Here is a 19,720-nt window from a genome sequence, read left to right on the forward strand (position 1 = left end):
ACTCACTACAAAGCTACAGCAAGCAAGATGATACAGTCCTGGCATAAAGATATACATTTAGATCAATGGAATGGAATTGAGAGTCTAAAAACAACTGGTTCAATTGATTTTTGAGAAGAGTGCCAAGACAATTCAATAAGGGAAAAATCAGTCTTCACAAATGGTGTTGGGATGGCTGGATATCCACATGCAAACTAATGAATTTGGAACCATATCTTAGTCTATAATACAAAGATCAACTCAAATGGATCAATGACCAAAAAGTGAAATGTATATGGCTCTTAGAAGAAAACTTAATATGTATCTTTATGACAGGATTCGGCAACGGCTTCTTGAATATGATACCGTAAGCACAAGCAAACGAAACATTTAAAAAAGGAGCTTCATTAAATGTAAATCTTTTGTACTCTGAAGGACATAATCAAGAAAGTGAAAACTCTATTCACAGAATGGGAAAAATAATTACAAGCGTATATCTGATAACAGTCTGGTGTCTCGAATACACCAATACTTACATATCAACAATAAAAAGATCAATAACCCAATTAAAACTAGGCAAATTATTTTAATGGCCGTTTCTGCAATGAAGATATATAAATAGCTGATCACCATATGAAAAGATGGGCAGTTCAACACCTTTAGCCAGTAGGTAAACCTAAATCAAAACCTCAGTTATGGGGTACCTGGGTGGTTCAGTCGGTTAAGCATCTGACTTTGGCTCAGGGCATGATCTCGCGGTCCGTGGGTTCAATCCCCATGTCGGGCTCTGTGCTGATAGCTCAGAGCCTGGATCCTGCTTCAGATTCTACGTCTCCCTCTCTCTCTCTGACCCTCCCCCGCTAGAGCTCTGCCTCTTTCTCTCTCTCTCAAAAAGAAGTAAGCATTAAAAAAAAACCTTAGTTAGATACTACTTTGCACCCACTAGGATGGCTATATTAAAAAAGACAGACAATAAGAAGTATTGGTAGGATATGGGAAAGGGAAACCCTTAAACAAGGCTGGGAAGAATGCAAAATGGTGCAGCTGCTTTGGTAAACAGTGTGTCGATTCCTCAAAGGTTAAACAGTTTTAGCATATGACCCAGCAAGTCCATGCCTACATATATGCCTAGGAAAAATAAAAACACATGCCTACCTAAAAACTTATAAAGAAATGTTCATAGTAGCATCATTCATAAAAAGCAAAATGTGGAAACAATCCAAATGCCCATCCAGTGATAAATGGAGAAACAAAATATGGTATAGCTCTACAATGGTGTATTACTCAGCCTTAAAAAGGAACGAACTTTATGGTATGTAAATTATGTCTCAATAAAAAAAGAAACGGAATTGATTTTAGCAGCAAGCCTGAAATGAAATGGAAATGATTGAGCTCACATATGCCCTTCTCGTGATAGGAAATAGTGGATTTTCCCCGATACGCTTTTTAATGTGAATACGGTAGTGTGTAATTTATTCAAAAGATTTTCAGCTACCTGAATGGGCAAGTTGATAATAATTAGAACCTGAGCAACTGGGATTTGGGACAAAAGACAGCATTAAAGCAGATGGCAGATAGGAGGAAGAGATTTCTACAGTGCAGCCTTGGGAAAGATAAAGAAACTGCATTCCAGCCTGTTGGGGAAGAGAAAGCTGAGATGTAGGTAAAAAAGCACTAATAGAACTAAATCAGTGTGCTCTGCTATACTGTGGCATGAAATTATTATAGGCTATTTAATCCTGAGTCTAAATTGGGAAGGGTCTTGGAAAATCCCAGCATGGACTCATGGGGAGTTTTCCTTTAACCAGGCCAAATTAAATAAGTCAGTGTTCTCTAGAGAAGTTAAGACTCATAAGTCAAGAGGAAGCTTTCTTTTCATTTTTTTTCCAACTAGAAGTCTAGGTATTCTAGGGATATGGGCACTTTCAAGAGATGCCAATAAAAATATTAATTGATAGAATAAATAATTCCACTTGGGAAGTGATATCCCAAGGCAATGTTGACTGCCTAAGACCTTTTATCTTTAGGGATGGGGAAAGTGTTAAAGTGATTTCTTTTTAATGTTAGCAACATCACAGTTTACACTGGGAAGGAGGAGCTTGGAAACTACCCAAATTTCCCACAAAAGGGAATCAGCTAAGCAAACTCTCTCACAAATGATGGCTTCTTTAAACATATTAAAATGATAATATGTGGCAATTTCAATATGTGAAAAGCTCTAAACTGTGAAGCAAATTAACAAAACACAAAATTATATATCAACTGATTGCAACATTTTATATATTAAAAAGTACTCTATATGTGTGCATTATGGAAAAATGTAAGAGAATATGGAAAGAAAAAAAAGGAACATAGTTGCCAGATTCCCTGTCAATTATTTTCATATAACCCCCCCCCCTCCCCCGTGAACGACTTGATGAGGTTGGTAACATTTTCCCAATTTTATGGATGAAAAATTAACATACAGAACAATTTATATAATTTGTCCAGGGATACCTGACTGATAAGGGCCAAGACTAGATTAAAACTCAGCTCTGTTAATGCTCAAATTCATTGATCCACAACCCAGTGAAATAGAATTTAATAACTTTTCTCTTTTCTTGGGTTAGTAACTTACTGAAGTCTGAATGTGGTGAGGTACAAATATGAGATAGTTCTTTTTTTTTTCTACTTATGTCCTCATGTTGAATCTGCCCTTCCCATCTCTTAATAATGACAGATCTCATAGGTATCTATCACTTACCATCATTAAAAAGTCTAGTCTAATCCAGTTTCATCTAGTTTGAAACCCAAGCCTCATACCCTCATTCAGGGTTTATCATCTCCCTTTTCCTTGATACCTATCAGATTTCAGCCCAAGAAATTTACAATTGAAGAGAGAGGTTGTGAGTGGCATAGGGGACATTGTCTCCATTCACTTCTTGTCTGGTTCTAGCTCCTGTGATGTAAGCTTGGCAGGGAGGGAACATGAGAGACAAGAAATGATCTTATATAACTAGCACCGTATTGGTTGTCCTACTTTGGCTCTTTTGGCTTCTTTGTCAAATGCTACAGGTATCCAAACGTTGACTTTCTCATGGAATGTAGGTGTGAGCTATCCAACGGTTATTAGACACATCCTTATTATTAAGATGCCCTAATTGGGTGATGTGTTCCAGCTTCACCCCATCTCTTTCTCCCCTCCCCCCTCCACTTCTCAGCTTCTCCCTCAAGGGGTCCACCTAACAGGTTGCTGTATTCCTTTCCCCAGTGTGCCAACCTTCTTGGGTGGTATACTAGCAAGCCAGCTGAGGTCGGGCCTGCCTCACATGGTGTTCTTTGGCTCGTTCACGGGCATCTCAGACCTCCTTGCCATAACGAACAATAGGAGTCCAGAGTGCTCTGGTGCCCTACCCCGTTCTTTGGCCTCTCTTGTGTTTCCCGTGTACTTCGGTTCAAATAGGTTGAGAGGACAATGAACAGGTCCACTACATACGCAGATATCCCAATAAACAAATAAGATGCAATTCTTTCCTTCCTGCGGCACACTAACTTCATAATCTCTACTAATTGTTCTCCTGGAGACCCTCTCACTTGACACGTAGGAAACAAACATCCACTCTCCCCATGGCCGGGGGAGCATGTGCACCCTCATTCTCTCAGGTTAATAAGTCATGTCTCTGACAATTCTCCCATTCTCTCCCATTCCTTCCCCCATTCGTCACACTTGGGTGGTGGTAGAGTACTTGATTTATATGTCCTAGCTTTGTGTCCTGGTCCAGAGGAGCAGAGAAGTCCTTCTCAGATTCCTATTACACTTATTAAGTCACCAAAGTGCAAGACAGTGCTTGGAAAAGGCAGCACATGTCTAATCAGATGGTACATTAGCACTTCGGAGGGCTCCTTGCCACTCCCCTGATGGCCAAAGCTTAGTAAGAAAAATAGAAAACAGCTGGTCAATCAAAATAATTTAACTTATTGAGAAGTATATCTTTGGAATCAAGGGAGGGGGGACTGAGGGGAAACCTAAATTTCCTACAAAGAAGTTAAATGAGAGTATGAACAGAGAAAGATATATACCACCTCTGTTCTCCTACCTACATAAGCAGGAAGAGCTCTATTCCCTAGCTAGATGATACCAATGGGTTTTGGTATCATGTAGTAAAAGTTAAGGCGACCTCCTTCATTACTAGTGATTAAAATACTTTAAATCTCTATTCATCAACTTATGTTTCTGTCTAAGCATTACTTAGAATTACCATACTTGGGGGGGGGTGCAAAACTACTCTTATGGCAAAATTAAATCACTATGCCTCCTTTAGAACATTCCAGTTAACTGGTCCACTCCCCATCCCCAAGCATGTCTGAAAGGCTTCTGCCTCTTTGCTTTTTTTCACTCCTCTTCTGCCTTGGGAAGCTATCTCTTCATACGTCTACTTAAAATTCCACCTGTTGTTGGAAACTCTGCTTGGAACCCGCTTTCTCTGTCCTGCTACGGAGACTTTTCTAGCCTGCTCTTCTTTTTCTGGAAAATGTATTGTCTTGAGTTGTTGTGAGCATTTCTCAGCATGAATCTGTGTGTCCCTGGGTGTCTGATGACATGTTCCCTAATTTGTCCATTTTTATTTGTATTGTTTTGGCTTGTTTGACAGAAGAGAGAGGAGTTTAACTGTTTTCTCCTTAATGGTTATCTAAAAAATTAATAAAAGTATGTGTTTGATCAGCTGGATGATGAACAAATAATTGAACCCCCCTGTCATTTCACTAGGCAAGTCTGCATGTGACCTTGTGATCCCATGGGCACCAGATTTCCTCTAAGAATACCAGAGCAGGGATTAACCACGTATATAAATGATAGGTTCGTGACAAGTGAAACTCAAATAATTTAGGAGATGCTGTGAGAAATATGGCTTTCCTATGAAAAAAAATTAGGGGAACAAAAATGGTGATATACCCCAATGATATGGACAAAGAGATTCAAAAGAACTTGCATGGAAGCCTTCAGCACTATACTCGCACTGAATGTACAAGTTGAGTTTCAATGCAGTAACACCATCCATCTAACAAATTAGTATTATTGATTTAAATGTTACTGGTTTTGGTAGTTTTGTTTGGATTTAGTTGCTAAATTTGATTCAGTTTTATGGCTTTATCAGTGCACTATAAACATCAGAGATTTGTCCATAATTTTAGGTTTGCACGTATTTAGGTAACATATGTATTATAGTATAACAGCATTTGATGTTGATGCCGAGGAATCTTTGACTTTAAAAAAAGAGGTTGTGGCATACTATTCAGTTTTGAAAAATTGTGGTTTAGCATCGTTGGTTCAGAGAAACATGTCTTTTTATTTTTTTAAGTTTATTTCTTTATTTTGAGAGACTGAGACAGCAAGAGTGGGAGAGGGGCAGAGACGGGCAGAGGAGAGACAGAATCCCAAGGAGGCTCTGCACTGTCAGCACAGAGCCCGGCGTGGGGCTTTAACCCACAAAACTGTGAGATCATGATCTGAGCTGAAACCAAGAGTTGGACACTTGGTTTCTTACAGATCAGAGATTATATTTGTTTTCTATGTCTCCCACAGCACCAACCTGAGTATCTTACATATAACCATTGCTCAAGAAAATTTGGTGATTCTGACTGTACTGATAAACTCTTGCTGCAAGATGAAGTTCTCAGGATTTTAGCTTTTCACATGTAACATAAAGTTGATCCATTAAGATTTGACTTATACATTCCCTGCCTACTCTGATATTCTAAACAGCTTACCAGAAAAGCAGATTATATTCATGCTAAGGATAAACCTGGTGATGAGAAGCAGTTTTTACAAAATTGAAGACACCTAGTGATTGTGTCCCCGGGGAGGAAGCATTTCTTCAATTTTTTTATTTTTCAAAAGAGTTGGGGGATGAATCTCTTTTTTCAATCAGTGTAACTCATGGGGCTCCGTGTTGCCGAAAATGAGATATGGCTACATGACTACAGTTTTTCCTGTGCCTTTTTCTTTGTTAAAGGGAGCAAAGCATTTTGTTCCCTTTTGGAGAGAGGCATAGATGAAAAGTGGTTCCATTTTCTGCCCTCCCTCAAGTTTCCTGAAGGAGTCAATTGCCAGACCAATCAAGAAAACAAATATAACCTGCAGTTTGTGACGTAGTAGGAAGATGTGGTTAATATCAGCCTAGAAGGACATGATGGGTTACATAAAGCTTCAACACAAATGAAACTAGAAACCCCAGCAAAAGAGTGTGGAGATAGACTCACCGTCATCTTATAATTACCGTGCTGTGGCATATGGGTTGGTTTTGAAATATGCAGATTCTTGACCAAAGGGCTTAAACTCTTTGATTTAATTCTCACGAATGTCCAACCCAATTAATCCACAGTGTTGCTGTGTTTTTCTTTTTTTCTTTCATGTGGAGTTAAATATCAGAGAACTTTGAGTTAGAATCACAGACCCACTGACTACAGATGTTATTACCCTGGCCAAATTCCTGAACTTTTCTTAAGATCAGTTTCTTCATCTGTGGGATGAGGACATCATTGATTAATTTCCAAATATGTTACGAAGATTGCGAGATTCTCTATGTAAAACCTCTAGGTTTAGATGAATGACCTCATAAAAGGAAGTTTACTCCTATTTACCCTCTAAGAAGAGATCCACTCACTGCTCTCTGAGCATAAAGAGAGGTTCTCTATTCTGGGGACTCATCAAAATCACCATGAAGAATTTGGAACACAAAGAGTGCTAGGCTCCACACTGATTTAGAGGATCTGAGGAAGAGTCTGGGAATCTACACTTCAAAAAGCCATCCATCACTTTCGAGAATCACTGTCCTAGGGAGTGGTGTCAGTACGTTACTTATATTTTAGACCTTTAATTCCTAGAAAAGGGTCTGGCACAAAGAGTGTTCAGAGAAAATCTGTTAAATGAATTATAAACAAATCTCCTCTATCACCCATGAGGGTTGGCATTGATTCTAGTGTTCAGACTGACCATTTAGAAGATGTATTATTGGACTAATTATGGCTGGTTCAGTTAGAGAAAAGTACCAGTACAAGGCACCCAAAGTGAAATTAATTTGGCCATACCATGTTACATGGTACAGAGTGAATGTTTTCTCTTTGTAGCACAAAAGCCATGACTTAGAGTCTTTCTTTTGTTAGATACTTATAATAGACCATGGTATTCTATGGCAGGCTCCTATATTTACCGAGAGTAAGGACTGCCATGCCATTTTTGCTATTGCATATAAGATGTGGGATTGGTTACACAAGATCATACACAAGGTCATATCGTTAGCTTCTTTTTCCATTTCCTGTTCCCACATTGCATAGTACAGAGCTTTTTTTTTTTTTTTAAACGTTTATTTATTTCTGAGACAGAGAGAGACAGAGCATGAACGGGGGAGGGGCAGAGAGAGAGGGAGACACAGAATCGGAAACAGGCTCCAGGCTCTGAGCCGTCAGCCCAGAGCCCGACGCAGGGATCGAACTCACGGACCGCGAGATCGTGACCTGGCTGAAGTCGGACACTTAACCGACTGCGCCACCCAGGCGCCCCGAGAGCTTTGATTAAAGTAAGCAGTTAGTACTTTACAGCCGTTTGTAGATCGATGTTCAAAATGGCCAAGTTTGAGTCATCCAAGGGCTACCAAAATCCCTAAGGATACCTGATGCCTAAGTCTTCTAGCCAGAAGCTGGCTTCTCCTTGCCAAGATTTTGTCCTCGTTGGGGGAGTGAGGAATTAAAAGATAAATAATAAAGTATTAGAAAAATAGAGAAAATAGAAATTCGTATTTATCAGCTCTCTAGACGAGACCTTTCAGCTTTCAATGAAAGAACAATGAAAGAGCTCACAAAGATATGACTATAAATATGTAAACAGATTAAGTCTAAATTAAAGGGTAAAAAAGCAAACGGGGGAAAATATTCACAGAATGTATGGCAGAGGAGTGGATATTTTATATATAAAAAGATTATATAAATTGTCACAAAAAATGAGACCTCGTAAATAAATAGGCAAGAAAAATAGCATCAGTTAATTCACAAAAGAGAAAAGTTCAACAGCTTAATATGATCCTATGCAAAAATTCAGTTTATAAACAAAAAATACAAACTAAAAGTAAGATTTTATTTTGCTTTCCCCTATCAAAGTTGCAAGACTTAATTTTTTTAAAAAAAATCACAATACCCTCTGAAAAGGGGAAAGGACTTATATTATACCCATGGAAGTATAAATTTACAGAAGCCTTTCTTGGAAAGAAATTCAGTAATAAATTTCAAGAGATGTAAAAACGACCTGACCTATTGACCTAATGATTCTACTTCTGGAAAATACTTCTGAAATAATGAACAGAAAAACAAGAAATGAATCTCATATTTGCAAGAGAACACATATTTATTGCATATACTATACAAACTTAGAAACAAGCCCAGGGTCTAAAAATGAAAAATGTTAGGTTAATTGTGATACATTTATCCAACGGAATACTATATGGATGTTAAAAATGTATACAGATAACTTGTAATAATACAAAGTACGTTATTATATTTCAGCAAACACAGGATACAAAATCATATACAGAATGATCACAGTCATGATTAAGTTGAACCCTCAACACCCAAAAATAGGAAGAAAAAAAGAGACAGGGATCTTTTCATAGGAGAATCACATCAGTATGTGTCCCATGGAATGGTTTGCAATTGAGTGGTTTTAATTGCCAGTGTTTTAACATTATATTCCTTTGGCTTTATTCACATCATTTCTAATTACCATGTAGAGTTGGAAAAGTGATAACTTACTGGAAAGAATGTCCTCTACCCCTCGTAAGCTCTGTAGTAGGAATCGAGCCTATACTTTCAGAGGTGTGAGGGGTGACACACGGAGAACTCATTCTCTGCATGAAAAGTGTCAGAGACAGTCAAAGAGCCTTAAAAGACCTTCCCACCCATCTTCATAAGCAAATGAAGAAACATGTATTGGGTTGAGAACAAATGATTATAGTGACATTGAATAGGAAAAAAAAAATAGAAGACTACAGAAATTAACACAAACTGCCTCTGTAGAGGAAATTCTCTAGGATTTTCAGGCAACGAAAGAAATAAAAAAAGATTTGGTTGTAAAAATAATTGCCAAGTCTGCATGTAAGCACATATAACCCAAATTAAAAGATAAACAACAATAAGAAAGTAATAGAGGGAATGAATGTGGGTCTCCGTAAAGTTTGCTGCTCCTAAAAATGTTTTAGCTCACTTGCCTCTGGGTAGAATTCCTCTGGCAAGGACTGGAATGCAGCCTGAGTTTAATTTACTTCCTCAGGGAACATTCAGAAATCATACCTATTGTCCTGTTATATAAATTCCCAGTATGTCTGCTCAGGTGATGGATGAGATTGGCTGTTTTCCTCAAAGCCAGACCTCCAGGTTGTTCTTTGGTAGAAAATAATTTATTCATTGTATAGTTATAGAAGTGTTCATTTTTCAAATACAATATTAATGTTATATATCCAAAAAAAAACCACCCCAGAAATTGGAATTCAGTTTACAAAACACTTGTAAAGTGCCTTTGAGAGAGCTTATGGGACCAGACCTCTAATATTCCTTTGCCTTAAATCTTTAGGATGGATTAATTATGGACTACTGGAAATAGAGCTGAAAAAGACTTTAGATTATATTTAGTTTGGCAATCCAACCTTATTTTGGATTGAAAAACTAAAGGTTGATGGGGTGCCTGAGTGGCTCAGTCGGTTGAGCATCCAACTTCGGCTCAGGTCATGATCTCACGGTTTGTGGGTTCGAGCCCCGCGTCAGGCTCTGTGCTGACAGCTCAGAGCCTGGAGCCTGTTTCAGATTCTCTGTCTCCCTCTCTCTCTGCCCCTCCCCCACTCACACACACACTCTCTCTCTCTGTCTCTCTGTCTCTCTGTCTCTCTCTCAGAAATAAACATAAAAAAAAAGAAAAGAAAAACTAAAGGTTGAACAAATGACGCACACATAAACACAGAACACAAAGATATATCTATAGCTAGAAACTCTGAACTACCAGATCTATGTTCTTTCCTTTTTTCCCCCCTAAGTTTAAAAAATTAATAAATAAAGGCGATTACACTTCTCTTCACATTTGCCCCTCAGATTCGTGTCTGCTGCTGTAAATACCTGAGTCATGAGTTGCTAATGATCATATAAAGACATTTTGAATTTGACAACGATCAACATGTATGTTTTAGCATATGCGCAAAGAAAGAGTAGAAAAACCGTAAGAGTTTATTTATGTACTTATCGGGCCTGTTTTTTATGAAGACATCCTGTGCTCAATAAATGTGTCCCAGACACTATAGGATTCATGTGAATGTCATACTGCTACAAATCCTGAACCTCTTAAGTACTTTGGTTTTCCGTAATATATTCAAAGAATATTTCTCAGAACGTGGCATATATAATGATGGTGTTGTGTGAGATCATTTCAGGTAGCCCTTGAAACATTTTATACAGACAGACTCTGACTCATGATGGTTTGACTTACGATTTTCCAACTCCACGATGGTATGAAAGCAATATGTATTCAATAGAAAGCATACTTCGAATTTTGAATTTTGATTTTTTCCTGGGCTAGCCATAGGCAGTACAGTACTCTCTCGAAACTGGGCAGCGGTAACAAACCACAGTTCATAATCAGCCCTGCAGTCATGAAGGCGAACAGCGGATACACTTACAATTCTGTGCCCATCCAACCATTCTGTGTTTTATTTTCAGTATGGTATTCAATAAATTACGTGCAGTATTTAATACTTGATTATAAAATAGGCTTTGTGTCAGATGATTTTGCCCAACTGTAGGCTAATGTAAGTGTTCTGAGCACATTTAAGATAGGCTAAACTAAGCTATGATGTTCAGTAGGTTAGGTGTATTAAATGCATTTTTAACTTCCAGTATTTTCAATGTATTATGGCTTTATTGGGATGTAACCCCATCATAAGTGGAGGAAGATTTGTCGTAAAGTATTTATTTCATGTATGAAATTCTAACCAGCTCCTTAAATCTTATTTAGTGGATGGCATTGCTTAAGGATATAAAGAAATATTTTAAGTAATTTACATTACAGGTGGTATTATAGACATGACAAAAATTGGAAAATTGGAAAGTGGTACAAGAATAACTTAAGTTCAGGAAACGATGAATTAAGAAGTTCCTTGCACTGAAGGGATAATAATTCACAGAAGGTAAAGGACCTCTTTTGGAAATATCTGTTTGCCGGTGTAGAATTTAATTCTAGACCAGCATGAGGCAACATATTGATTGAATAGGGTTTGAAGCATTGGACATCTTAATGACCAAAGAAAAATAACCCTTGACTCAGTCCCCCACCCATTAGGGGGGGTGAACAAAGCCAAAATGTCCATCATACTAGGTTGATGGGACTTGCCATGGCAACAGAGCTAAATTCTTTCATGATTCATTCATTAGAGTTGACACATTTTTTTCTATTTGTGTTCCAGAAATTATAAGTGTGCAATTAAAATATACAAAGGAACCACCAAATCATGGCATTTCTTCTTCTTCTTCTTCTTCTTCTTCTTCTTCTTCTTCTTCTTCTTTACCTTCATGTGTGTTCAGACATCTTAGACTGCTTTATAGTTATCCCATGAATCTTCCCAGAAATCCTGGAAAGGATGGGCTGATGTACATATTGCTAATATTCTGCAAAGAGAGCTGGAGAGACTCATGAGCCATCATTCATGTAGGTTGTGAGTATAGAGGAGGAAAGCAACATCCAGGTTTTCTGATTGGCTCTGCATATCCAGATCAGCGTCAGCTAATGCTGGATCAACCAAAGTCATGCTGTCACAAAAGTCAGGGTAGATGGGCTGGTCAAGGTGATGTGTCAGCCAAACATCTTGGATGCTGGTTTCTTCGTGGTCTTCAGAGGGGTCCTTCAGGGTGTACAGTGCCTCCAATGACAAACACATGTTAGTGATTATTATACAATGATTTGTAGAATTAAGACTACCTTGGTTGTTTATTTTATTTAAAAAAAAATTTTAACATTTATTCATTTTTGAGAGACAGAGAGAGATACAGCATGAGTGGGGGAGGAGAAGAGACAGAGGGAGACACAGAATCGGAAGCAGGCTCCAGGCTCTGAGCTGTCAGCACAGAACCCAACATGGGGCTTGAACTCATGAACCGTGAGATCGACCTGAGCCGAAGTCAGACACTTAACTGACTGAGCCACCCAGGCGCCCCAAGACTGCCTTGGTTGTTTAAATAACTGTATAAACATCAAGTAGATTCTTAAGCATCGAGTGGAAAGAAATGTTGATAGGTGTTATGATCAAAAGTTAATTTTTTCTTTGAGTCCCAAATTGTCATAAATGTACAAAAAATGATGAAGGGGTCATATAGCATTCTGAGGTAGTCAATATTTCATAGCAATGAAGTATTCCCTCCAGAAATATTTACTGAGAACTTTCTTTCCTTGTGGCCCACCATGCTGCTATTGTTGTGGCTTTGTTAAAACACTGTCTTTGTGTTCATACTATTAAATAGACCCCACTGAAAATACAGCACCTTGTTTGGGAGATTCATTTACTATTTCCACTTAACTTTGCCTATGGTTTGTAATGCTTCTCCTTCAATGGTAGAAATTAAAAGAAACTGAAAGCAAACAGTCTGAATTGAGCTTATGAACTAACATATGTTCCATTTTTCCAACTGCATGGTAATCAATTCTTTTATTTATGAACAGTTTAAATAGAATTCATGACTATTTACTTTTTTTTTTAACCTTTACCATTCTTTTTCTTTGGGGAAAAATTGCATATTTCATAAACTAGAATTGTTGAATTAACATCTTGATGTCTTAATAGAGAGAACTTTCATCCTAGGTCCATCCCAGTCAGATAACTTTTTTTTTTCAGTAGAACCAAATGACTCTCATTGTCATAAGGTCTAAGGTCCATTGTTGTAACTACCTGTCATGTCTGGCATTACGCCCATTACGGTCATCCGGGTTCAATGTAATTCCCACTTATGTTCTTTAAGATCTATTACGAATAAGAGGTCTTGTTAGATTTTTTTTTTTTAATTTTTTTTTTCAACGTTTATTTTTATTTTTGGGACAGAGAGAGACAGAGCATGAATGGGCGAGGGGCAGAGAGAGAGGGAGACACAGAATCGGAAACAGGCTCCAGGCTCCGAGCCATCAGCCCAGAGCCTGACGCGGGGCTCGAACTCACGGACCGCGAGATCGTGACCTGGCTGAAGTCGGCCGCTCAACCGACTGCGCCACCCAGGCGCCCCAGATTTTTTTTTAAATGAGGGTAGAGTTGGGAAAATACTATCTATACCTTGAAGACATAGTCTCCTTCATGTTGGAGCTTACAATTCATGAGACTAGATATTCAGTTACTCATTAATGTATTTATTATATATTAAAAATTTTTTTAATGTTTATTTATTTTTGAGAGAGAGCGCACGAGCAGGGGGTGGGGCAGGGAGAGAGGGAGACACAGAATCGGAAGGAGGCTCCAGGCTCTGAGCTGTCAGCACAGAACCCAACACAGGGCTCAAACTCACGAACTGCGAGATCATGACCTGAGCCGAAGTCGGACGCTTAACTGACTGAGCCTTCCAGGTTTCCCTCATTGCATATACTTTAATTTGTGCATCTATTATGTGCCTGGGCTAAGCAGTATTTTAAAATTTTTGTTTTTGCTTTTGTCAAGCCATGATTTTTCTCTTTCCCTTATCCCTAGACATAAGCCTCAGGGAAGTAAGACATGCATACCAGTTACTGAATTACAGGGTCTTTCTAGACAAATGCTATCAGAGAGCTTGAATGTGTTGTGACATTACAGAGAAGAGAATGATAATTTCTAGCAGGAGAAGGAAGAAAAAAAAATCCATGAACCTGGTGGCATTTGAGTTCAGGCTTGGAAGATGAATAGAGAGGGTATTAAAAGCAAAAGTAGGAAAAAAAATAAAACATAAAATGAAAGCAAAAGTAGTTAGGAGTGAGAAGCCAGATGTGGAGAATGGGGAGAGCGAGGCTGCTGTAGGGAAGAAGGACAGAAATAGACGAAAGGCTTTATTGGAAGTCTCATAGTCTTGAAAAAACTTGACCTCTGTTCCATAGGATGAGACTAAGTGGCAAAATCAATGTTTCTGTCCCCTGGGATGTTAGGTAGGTCTTTCCCCCCACCTCTCTTTCCCACTTCTGATCCTCTTTTCTCCTTCACCTGCCTTAAGTTCACTTACATTAAAATGCAGTTAAGATTGTGATTGCATTGTGATTCTACGATGAGGATGCATTGACATGGCTGTTCTTGAGAGTGCTGCACCCAGCTAAGTTTGTTGCAGAGGTGATATGATTAAAGTATTAACCACTGCACTATCTAACCATCCCACCCTTTGCTGTCAAAAGCAATTAACGTGGATTACATAGGTTCGAGAGAAGAATTTCTTTCATTTCAGACCTTGGAGCGTCTCCAGAGAGGATTAGGTAGGAAAATGAATGGTATCATTTGCATAATTTAGGGAACTATGAATAATAATTTGTATTTGGAAAAGCTTGCTCAGACTCTTCCCAATACGTTGGTGCCATATGGCTTATCAGCTAAGCGCAACCAGGAAGTAAGAATTCCATATGACACAGTAGTCATAGGAGCAAAACTTCCCATTGTTGTGTTGCCTGTGCTTTGATGCAAAATGGAAAAAAAAAAAGCAACCAATTTTAGATTCAGTCTATATGGCTGTCTGATGGATTGAGACTGTATACTCTTTCAGGCTCAAGGGATATACATAAAACTTAGACACTCTTGCTAGAGATATGCACTGGAGATAAATTGAGAGGAACAGGTGTAACTTAAGAACTTAGAGATTTGAGTGAGACAAAGGAAAGGACTTTCTTCAAGTCACTAACTTTTCTTAGTAGGCTTAGAAGCATTATTCAGCCAGAAGCTGGGAATAGATCCGTGTGCCCCAACGGAAGCCCTGTCTGCTCTAACATGATGGTCTTATGGAGCCAAGAGAGAACAATGAACGGTTAGGAGTAAATCCACTTGGCTTGACTATTTTCACCTTTTCTAGGGAACATACTCACAATTGCCTTTCGTAATTGTCACCAATAAGCAGTGCCAATGAGGGCGTCACTTCTGCGACACTGGACTTCCCATCAGAATGAACTACATATTTGCACCTGAATCTAAGCGATTACTGCCGGTAAAGAAGCTTCCCAGGCTGACGAGCTCTCCTTGTCTGGTTTCAGAGCTCTATGTGGAAATAAAAGACAAACCTTTCCTACATTCATCCCATGCTTTTGCTTTGCAGACTTTCCAGGTTCTGAGGACTGGAGCGGTGAAATGTAGGTGGTATTAGCAAGAGACAGCTTTGTGGGATATCACAGATGGCAGGAACCATGGTGTGGAAGTAGAAGCTTCAGAAGCTGGCCCCAGTCTGAAATCAGGAGTGAGAGTTCAGGGGGTTCAATGAAAGAGACAAGCCTAAGCTGTCTTCAGCCTCATTTATCAACATGGTGGGTCACACTGACAGATTCATAGGAGTCTCAGATAAGAAAATATTTTAATTTTCTTTTCAGCAAATGAAACAAAAAAGGAAGAAGTAGGTTAGCCTTCTCAGGGAGTCTTAATTTGGTTGGACCCATTGATTGATGGTTGGCTATTGATCAATGCTAATCATGCTGATACACAACATAGTGCCTTTCTTAATAGCTTACAAGCTAGATGGGAAGACAAGATTTATCTCTGAATAAGGAGCAAACAAATTTTTAAAGTATATATGGATATGCCTGCTATATGGACATATACGTATCTATGTCATGGATTTAATATTTTAAGTTTAACCATAACTACATTTGCTAGAGCAATCTTATTATGTAGACTGAGTCTTTTTGTGGGATGTATTCATGTATTTTTCATCTTTTATGTGTCTGGCTGTAGGGTAGTAACATCCCCATACAGCTTTCTGGTTCCATCTCTCAGACCCTCAGACCCAAGTTTCTACCACTCCCCTCACCGTCTCAAACCTTTCCACTTTTTCTTTTGGAGATTTCCCCCTGTGGTTAAACAAACTTCTTTACATTATCTCCTCTTAGAAGTACATTCACTGACTTTTTTGTCTTTACTGAATCCTGTTTTTCTCAGAGGTCAGATTTCTGGGTGGCCCAGTGAAGCATAGAAGTTCATTTTCCCAAGATCCAAACATGTCAGGACCAGAAGGTGGCCCGCTTCTAGACTTCCCATGCCGATTCCACACCATTATGTCTCCAGTCTCCTGAGAGCACCTTTGGTCCTTAGAGATCTATTCTGTCCCCATTCCCACGTTGTTCCTGTCATCTAAAGACCTCCTCTTTAGTCCCCAAGTTGGTTAGACTTTGAAAACTAGCAGCCTTTGTCCCCACTGCATGTTGTAATCACCTAGGGGGTCTTAGTGGGCATGGCAATGTCCTTGCCCGTCTTCGTTCCTTGACCTCATTTCACTTCTATTACCCATCTTCATGGGTTCACTCTGGACGTTTGTATTGGCTCAAACCATTCTACCTCTTCAATCTGCAGTGCCAACCTCCTGTTTGCTGACCATGCTCACTGGTTCTGTGTGCCATCCTGGTTGTTTCCTTCTGATTCTTTTTTCCTCTTGTTTGCATGCCTGCTATAGACATGGATTTTTCCTCCATTAAGCTCTACTGCATTTTTAAGCCAATCATATTAAGGCCAGATTAAGTAACAGTTGCAATTTTTTTTTTTTTATGTGAGCATGGTCTGTACATTTCACTTCCCAGGTCTTTGCTTCTTTGTCTCAAAAATTTCTAGTTGACTTTTGTAAGTTCTGTAACTCTGTGGCTATCAGCAGCCATCACAGGCAAGAAACAATGTCTTGGCATTGCTTCATAAAGAGCTATAGGCATATTATTAACTGGGTTTTATCATTGACTTTGAACAGGGTGTTTATTTGTGTGGATTTCATTAGAATGTGCCTCAAAAATTTCCAGAAATCCAGCAATGGGAATCTGTGTGCTAAGGAGCCACGAACTGTTCATGGTAGCAAAACCAACGAGAGTTCTTAAAGTCTTTGGGTAACGACACAACAAGGAGAAATAGAGCCCCAAGTCTCCAGGAAATGGTTTGAGGATAGAGCCTCAAAGTGATTTTTTAAATATTTCTTTTCAGCAGAGTCTTTTTATCTGACCTCATTAAAATGTTTCAGCATTGTTTATTCAACATACCATTTAATCAAAAGTCCCTGCTAGATTTTTCCCAAGATTCATTTGTGATCCATATGAGCAAACATTGTGGAGGGTTATAATGAAGAGAAATGTAGGAGAATTATAGGAGCTTTCTTTTCTTTTTTGAACAGTAAATAGTAACTTATCTCCATTTCTTAAAACTGGCTTATATTTGAATCATGTATTACTTGGCTTTAGATAAAAATCACTGCACGTGTCCGAAAATCAAAAAGATTGGAAGGAGATTCAAAGAATTATATTTCTTAATAATGCTGTGTACTTCTCATGTGTAAACATAGGAAAGAATAAGCGAAAATACCATTCCTCAAAAAGGATTTTATCATTTGGTAAGAAAATAGTTAACAGTTCTGTATCTTACAGAGAGTGTTTTAATATGATCTTATTTATTGTAGATTCAATAAATATGGGGAAGATCAAGTAAAGCCATTCAAGTAGAATGTTTTCATTTCATAGACAAGAAAACCGAGGCCCAGAGAGGTTAAAATAATAAGTACTTTAAGATTGTTCATAATCATTTTAGTGTGGGCTTTATTTTATTTCACCGATGTCTCATCTCCTAGATATGCATTATCTCAATGCTAAGAAAAATATTTATAGCTGGGATTATCATGACTACACTTAGAGATATATCACAATTATGTCAGGAAGTACAAACAGAATTTACATTAGCCTGATGTTAATCATCAATGCTGTATAGTTTCAGGAATTACTGGGCAATGACCAAGGTGGAAAGCCTCAAGAGCTGATTTCCACTTGTCTTTGTTTGGACATAGCGAAAGAAAGAATTGTGCCTCCCGATGTCTCCTCTCCCCTGTGCTCTTTTGGAACCTTGTCACTCCCCTATCAAGAGATGAACCCCCCCCCCCCCCAATCCTCCCTTGAATCTGTTTCAAACAATACAATATGGTAGAAGTTATGTTTGTTAGCAGCCCAAATGTAATGAGAAGGCCAAAACTAGCCTACGTGGGCAGACCATACAGAGAGGTCCTGGAACCTCAGCCTCCAGCTACACCCTCTACTTGCCCTTCCAAACCCAGCTACTGATTGACCACAACAGGAGAGAGCCCAGGTCAGAACATCCAGCCAAGAGCTTCTGAATCTCTGATCCATAAAACATAGATACAATATGATTGTGCTTGCTTTAAGGCACTAAGTTTTAGGGTGACTTATTATGCAACAATAGCAATTGAAACAGAAACTATTCCCCGTGAGCTGATTTCCTTACTGGTCAGAAAAGCCATGTAGGATGTGGAGATGAGGCAGTATATTTTATACTCTCAGAAGGTTGATGCAAGGCATCAGGTCCTGGGGCAGCTCACGTACATTGCTGATTATCTGTTGACTCACCTTGTTGGTGTGGAGAAGCGCCTAGAGTTCCCCCTACTCCAGCTCTCACTGAATCTCCTCTTTCAGTGTTCCTATGTCCCACACGAAGCATCTCTGCAGCTCCAGGGCAAAGGGTGCCGGCCTCTCCTTCGCGTCGCCCTCACAATCCAGGTTTCAGGCGCTAAGAGAAAGATCAGTTCGTCCTTATGAGTTTCTGCTTCCCTTCTGAATTCTGGCTCATCTTCACTGGTTCTAGTTCATCCGGGCTCTTATCCACATTCATCGTTCCTTCCCAACTGCTGGTCTGGTTGACCTATGATGCCTTAGGCTCAATTATAAATTGAGCTTCCATATAGCTTAAGGTCTAATCCCTACAGTAATTGCTTGTTCTACCTCACTCATGGCATCTCTGCTTCTATGATTAAATTCTGAGTGATGCAAAGGTGCTCATTCAGAAGTTGATGTGCTTAATGCATTGGGTTCCATCCTTTCCTTGGAGACTGGCCTGTGGGCTGAGGTAACGTGAGCAGTCTTGATTCGGTTATTACTAGGGTTCGTCTACGTTTCTTAGAAAGACCACTTGTCTTGGGAATCTCTGCAGTCCACAGCCACTCCAGTAATGAAAGTGTCTGAAATCAGGATGCAGAAGCTGGAGGTGAGCCTGGAATTTTGGAAATGCTCACGCAGAGATACATGTGAATTTTGCAAATACCTAAGCAGTAGAATCCAACATGGGTGAGATGCCTTCTTGGAAAGAACATAGATTCATAATTTCACGACAGTAGCTGAAGCATTAAGTCCATCTGCTTTTTTTTTTCAAGAAGTCTGAAATCATGAATGTATTTATCTCTTCCATCCCTCTCTCATTCCATTTAGTCAATCTTTAATGATTATTACTATGTTTAAGACAACCAGGGGTGCCTGGGTGGCTCAGTCAGTTAAACGGCCGACTTCAGCTCAGGTCATGACCTCACAGTCTGTGAGTTCAAGCCCCGCGTCGGGCTCTGTCTTGACAGCTCAGAGCCTGCAGCCTGCTTCGGATTCTGTGTCTCCCTCTCTCTCTGCCCCTCCCCTGTTCATGCTCTGTCTCTCTCTCTGCCCTTTCCCTGCTTGCTCTCTGTCTCTGTCTCTGACTCTGTCTCTCTCTCTCTCAAAAATAATAAACATCAAAAAAAC

Source organism: Prionailurus bengalensis, chromosome B3, assembly GCF_016509475.1.
Source record: "Prionailurus bengalensis isolate Pbe53 chromosome B3, Fcat_Pben_1.1_paternal_pri, whole genome shotgun sequence".
NCBI lineage: Eukaryota > Metazoa > Chordata > Mammalia > Carnivora > Felidae > Prionailurus > Prionailurus bengalensis.